Source organism: Lissotriton helveticus, chromosome 2_1 (assembly GCF_964261635.1).
Source record: "Lissotriton helveticus chromosome 2_1, aLisHel1.1, whole genome shotgun sequence".
In the NCBI taxonomy this organism is placed as follows: Eukaryota; Metazoa; Chordata; class Amphibia; order Caudata; family Salamandridae; genus Lissotriton; species Lissotriton helveticus.
Genome location: NC_136059.1, coordinates 143,517,066 through 143,523,065, shown reverse-complemented (window position 1 = coordinate 143,523,065; position 6,000 = coordinate 143,517,066). Strand labels below are relative to the sequence as shown.

Below are 6,000 nucleotides of genomic sequence, written 5' to 3'. Positions count from 1 at the left end.
TACTAAACTGCATTTCTCTTTCTTCTCCCAGTGGGAAGTCATACTTAAAATGTTACAAAGCATCTCCCATTCTATTCTATGGGTCAGATAGCCTTTCAATAGTGAAAAGCGAAATACACTGTATTTCATTATCAGGACATGTCACATACACCAGTACAGGTCCTACCTTTCATCTACACTGCACCCTACCCCTGGGGGTAGCTTAAGCTTACCTGCGGTGTGCCTTACATGTAAGAAAAGGGAAGGTGCACTTGCCAGGTTGACATGGCAGTCAAACTGCATGCAGACACTGCAGTGGCAGGTGTGAGAAACCTTTGAAGGGCTGCTTGTGGGTGGTACAACCAGTGTTGCAAGCCCACTATTAGCATTTTATTTACAGGCCCTGGCACTCCTTGTGCCCTTTTCTAGGAACTTACTAGTAAATCAAATACGCCAAACATGGAAACACCAACCTATAATATATTTTATAGCAGAAGCACTTTCACATTAACAATGAACAGCAGTGAGTAAGTGTGCATAGACACTAAACCAGCAAAAAAGAGTCAAAACATGGAGGCCAGAAAGCAAAAAGAAAGGGGAAACATGACAAACGATGCCAGGTCTAACAGGAGCTGACAATTACACCTCAATAGTCTGTTTCCTGTCCCCACACAAAGGGTTGTGTGCACAGCTGTAATGGGTCAGCATCCAGGACTAGGAAGGCGAGACCTTTGCGGTCTTCAAAGATCCTCTTTGAAGTCTTCCCCATTTCAAAGGCACAACTGTGTACTGGTCATCTCACCCTACCACCTCAGTACACTACTGGACCTATGAAGAACTCTTCCAGGAGGAAAGACTGCTGTGCTGGTACAAGGACTGCCACTCTGCTGACGGGAACTGTTTCTCTGCTGTGCTGCCATGCTTTGGCCTCACAAGCAATGCATTGTATTTCTCTTGTTTACCTCTTCATTTACATCTCTGTTATGCCCTTGTTGATTTATTTCTCAGGGCTTCAGTGTTCATTTTCTGTTTTCGCAGAGAAGACATTTTGCATTTGATGGGAGAGAGTTGCAGGGGAGGGGTCGATGTGCAGTGGGACATCCCTCCTTCTGCCTCCTCCCACGGTTGCATTCCAGGCTCTTTAAAAGAAGAGAGTCTGCACAAGGAGGCATGAACTGTGCAGAGGGATTCTTCGAGCACAGACTGAAGCACCTGTACCTGTAGTGACCTGCCTACGCACCAGGTAAGAGACAAGCAACGGGCGGGAATCCAGACCAGCTCCCCTGCTGCAGGTACTAACCCAGACAGGTCCCTGAGGCACTGGACTGGTCCTGAGTGACGTAAGAAGGGAAAGCAGTGACAGACGACGCACACTTCGTGATTTCTGGTTAACACTTGAAAGCAGCGCTGACTTGTAGGCTTCCGATTGTGCATTATAACTTGTTTTGTTTCAAAATAGAGAAAGCGTTTTAGCTGTGCAGTTGCTGGGCGAGCCAGGTGCCAAAGCTCTAAATCTTTGTACTTTGATGAGTCGCACGCCTATGCTCACCGTCGATTTAGTCCTTTCTAACTACAAACTACATTTAGACGTGACAATGAAAATAACACATTTTCGCCCGTAATCTCTTCTCCCTTGTCCAGCGAGATAGAGGCACTTTTTTTCTTGTTTCTTAATCAAGAGCAATATGTTTTCCATGTTGATTCGACGCTACAAAACAGGACGTTTTCGACCACTCCACCTGTTCTTGAAGTAATGTGGCGTCTCCACTTATGTTGAGAACCTCCATCGAGAAAATGAGAGAGGCAGTGAGTGAACGAGTGAATATGTGTGTTGTGTGATTTGTTAAAACAGGAATGTAGCCAGACTGTTACTGCATCAGGAAGTGGTGCTCTTTCACGAGGTGCGAATTCTGCGCTTTCCTAAACTTGGAAGGAAGTCAGTCCTGATGGATACTGTGATGTCATTCCACTGAGTGAAGCTCTTCCGGCATGCATGTTTACATGAGCTTGCGAAACGAGGACTGGGGGAATCGTGATTTTGCGCAGAATCAACACACACTTTGTCCTGTTAGGAACAACTTTGACTGAGTACTGAAATATCAGCATTTCTGGGTCTCTTGCACCTGCAGATGTGTCTGTTCTTGTCACTAACACTCTGAACGTTCACTCCACAGTGAATGGGCATTGCACCCCTTACTCCGTGCCAGTCTCGAGAAACTGCAGGTACCCCGAGTTCCTCAATCTCCCTTTACCTCGTTTCTCTGTAGATTGATAGCTGTGCAAATCTCTTCCAATCTCTCCTACGCTGCACTGACAAAAGTGTTTGTTCGTCCATGCTTTCTCCGCATTCTGTGATGAGTGAATTGGGCGCCACACGTGTTGGAGAATGCTGTGGAGTTCATTTTCACCTGCCCGTTGGTTCCTGTTAGGGTTACTAGAGAGGAATGTGTATCCATATGTTTATTTCATTTAAAACGCTGTGATTACCTCTCTGCAGGTGACGCACAATGCACATTGACTCCTTGTTACATGTTATGAATTGGTTTAGCACTACATACCTTACAGCAATGCGGGATTACTTATAAGCATGCGGGGCGTTGGATAGTGGGGAGTTTGTGCTGGGCAGTGGCTTCTGTCTCTTAAAACGAGGTCTTGATAATAACTTTGAGGGGAACCCCACCGTCTTGGGTAACAAGAGATTGCGTTTAGTACCAAAAAGCCAATTCCACGCTCATTCTTTTCGTACTGCTAGCCATCTTTTCGCTGCCACTAATCCACAAAACTCACTTTCCAGTCATGAATGGTCTCAGGGTTGATTCCCTAGATTGTGCATACATGCATTTGATTAATTACCAACCTTTTTGGAACCCCTCCCAGGCGGCGAGCTCGCTCCTTCTTTTTGGTGCCCTGTCCTTCTGCCTCCCTTTCCCCCATAACTCATTCCAGGTACAACCTGTTATGGTGCATAGAAAGGCCGCAGTTTGCTTAGAACATGGATTATACATCTTGCAACTGACTGGTTGAACCGTCACCATCATCCACGTTACTTTACATGAGACATTGTCCACCCCTTGCTTGGCGTTGTCCTTGTATGACAGCACTACCCCGTTCCAGGGGCCCTTTTTTGCTAATGTCTCAGTGTTTGCGGATCAAGGCTTCCCGTGCTACTGACATTGTTGGCGTCCGTTAGGTCTGGCCCGGGGTGCAAGTGCCGTTCCGCTTGCCCTGGACCCTTGCGGACCACTCGCCTGCTCCTCAGTGCCCCTGTCGTGTGGCATCCCAAAGACACTGTGTGAGCAGCACTTCAGCCTATGGTACCTTCCCCTTCGGATCTTTCTCCGGGTTGCCTCAGATGCGATGGGTCTTCATATGTCCAAAACGGGGACCCTGGTCCCCTTTTGACCCCCTTGTCCCCTTCTGCTGTGATTGGACGGCTAGCAGTCTTAATTGGGGCGACCAATCTGTTTTGCAACCGCAATTGCAGTCACAAAAAACTCGCAATATACCGCCCTCTTCAAGAGGGTGGTAATGCACTCTCAAAAGGGAAGGGATTGTTTGCAAATGCAGGGGAAAATATCTCTATAGGGCAGGCAATGGTCCCAGGGACCACTACCTGCCCTTAAAAAGGAAACTAAAACTTTTTAAATGCAGCCCGTTTTCGTACTGCATTAAAAAAACTGCTTTATTCCAAAGCATTCACAGACATGGAGGTCTGCTGAGCCCAGCAGGCCACTATACCTGGGAGGGCCAGCCATTCCCAAAGGGGTCGCAAATTACGAGTGCCTCATGAATATTGATGAGGCATCTAATTTGCAACCTCATCGAGAATCGCAAACAGTGTCTCTGACACTGTTGTACATCCCAATTTGTGAGTCGCAAATTGCAAATCCCAAATTGCAACGAAATTTGCGAGTCGCAAATTCAGTGGTTGTAGATCTGGCCCAAAGCTCTAGGTTTGCATGTGCAAGGCACTACGGGAATGTGTTGGTTTACATCAGAGGCTGACTGTTCACACATTTGGAAAGCTGAAGTGGACGGGGGGTTTGGTACACTTGTACTGTGGCGTGCAACTAGGAATTCTGATTAAAGCTGTACTCTGGAGAAAATTGATCCAATTTAATCCCTAATTCCTCTTCCTTAGAGATGAATGAGAGAAAGGATGGGTGCAAACCTGTCCACCCTACTTCCGCCAAACACACCCATTGGTTCAGGGCAAGCTCTACTGCTGTCTTGGAGGCGGTCTTGGCGTAGCCACTGGAAAACATAGTCCCTCTTAAGCACAAATTTGCTACACTGCCATATAGCCAGCCTGCTGCATAATTTGAAAATATTTTAATGAAAAAATTCCTCTCACTTAAGCAGATCAAAATGTATTAAAACGGCAGCGACTCTGTCTTTCACACTTTGCAGAAGTTGACATCTTTCAACTGTTGATTGTTTTTATTCAAGCATTGAATAAGGAGGCAATTTTGCTTAGATATGGTTAATAACCCCAACTGATGGACTGGAGGATGGTTTTTGACTGCAGCAGAAAACAAAAAACATGCGTACTGCAATATGATCTAAAGAAAAAAAAACTCTGACTCTCTCCAATGCACTACTGTATGTCTCACCCTATACCTCTCCCAATATATCCTCTACCTCCACTCTCTGAATCACCCAAACCTCATTCTGCTACTATGATCTCCAAAATAACCCTTTCTAGACTTCCCTCCTCCATCCCTCTTTGGCTCAACCCAAACCTCATTTTATTACAATGAACTCCCAAAAATCTCTCTAAATTCTTCCCTTATATATCCCTCCTTTGACTCATACCAAAGCTCATTTTACGACTAGGATCTCCCTAATCAGTTTGTAGAGATTCTTCTCTCCTCCATCTCTCTTTTACCGATCCCAATCTATGATCTCCCAATAAACACTCTCTAGACTCTTCCCACTTCCATTCCTCCATTATCCTTTTCAATCCAACTAACAAACTCACATGTCCACTGCTCAAAGTAACTCATATTTCCCTATATGATTCCACCACTAATCCTTTTTGGGTCCTGGAATTGCGTGCTACTCACTGAAAAGCGCTTTAATGCCTCGTCCGGAGCTCTATAAATACAATAATAGTTACAATCACAATGGAGTAACTATCCAGAAACCAGTGACCTCTTCCATCACTCGTCTGTATGCTTTCCTTTGACCCTGAACACCACAACAATTCCTGTTTGTCCAGGTTTTTGCTGCTTTCCGCAGCAGGTAATGGCAGGGTTTAAAACAGTACATTTTGCATGGGTCCCCCTTTGCTGGTTATATTCGTAGAGAGGTAGATTTGAGATAGGAAAGGAAAAAGAAAAGATAGGAATAAGCAGAGAAGAAGGATAGGACAGACATCTATATACACCATTCTGATTTGGTACCAATGAATGTTATAGGTTATGCATTCCAAAGTTCCAAAGTTCCAAAGTTCCAAAGTTCCAAAATTTGTATAGCGCACTACTCACCCAGAGGGTCTCAAGGCGCTTGAGGGAGGGAGGTGCTTTACTTATCAAATATCCAGGTTTTGAGTTGCTTTCTGAAGGAGAGGTGGTTCTGAGTAAGGCAGAGGTGGGTGGGGAGAGAGTTCCAGGTCTTGGCCGCCAAGTAAGAGAAGTATCTTCCTCCCATGGTGGATCTGTGAATTCTCGGTATTGCGGCGAGGGCTTGATTGGATGATCGTAGCTGGCGGGCAGGGGTGTAGAAGGAAAGTCGTGTGTTGAGGCATTCGGGGCCTAGGTCGTAGAGGGCTTTGTGTTCGTGGGTGAGGAGACGGAATGTTATTCTCTTGTTGACAGGGAGCCAATGGAGATCTTTCAGGTGGTCGGAAATGTGAGCTTGCCGAGGGATGTCCAGTATGAGTCTGGCTGAGGCGTTTTGGATGCGTTGGAGTTTTTTCTGTAGTTTGACTGTGGTTCCTGCGTAAAGGGTGTTTCCGTAGTCCAATCGGCTTGTGACCAGTGCGTGGGTGACCGTCTTTCTTGTTTCGGTGGGGATCCA

General features: G+C 46.0%; 1 protein-coding gene across 1 annotated transcript in view; it reads left to right on the top strand.

Annotated features, from left to right (window-relative positions):
- The first annotated feature begins 1,127 nt into the window (after positions 1–1,127).
- LOC144817804 (uncharacterized) overlaps positions 1,128–6,000 on the top strand; it is a 280,920-nt gene continuing 276,047 nt past the window's right edge. Inside the window, exon 1 of the mRNA XM_078674632.1 lies at positions 1,128–1,222. The gene's annotated coding sequence lies outside the window, so the exon portion shown is untranslated. The remainder of the gene's footprint in view (positions 1,223–6,000) is intronic.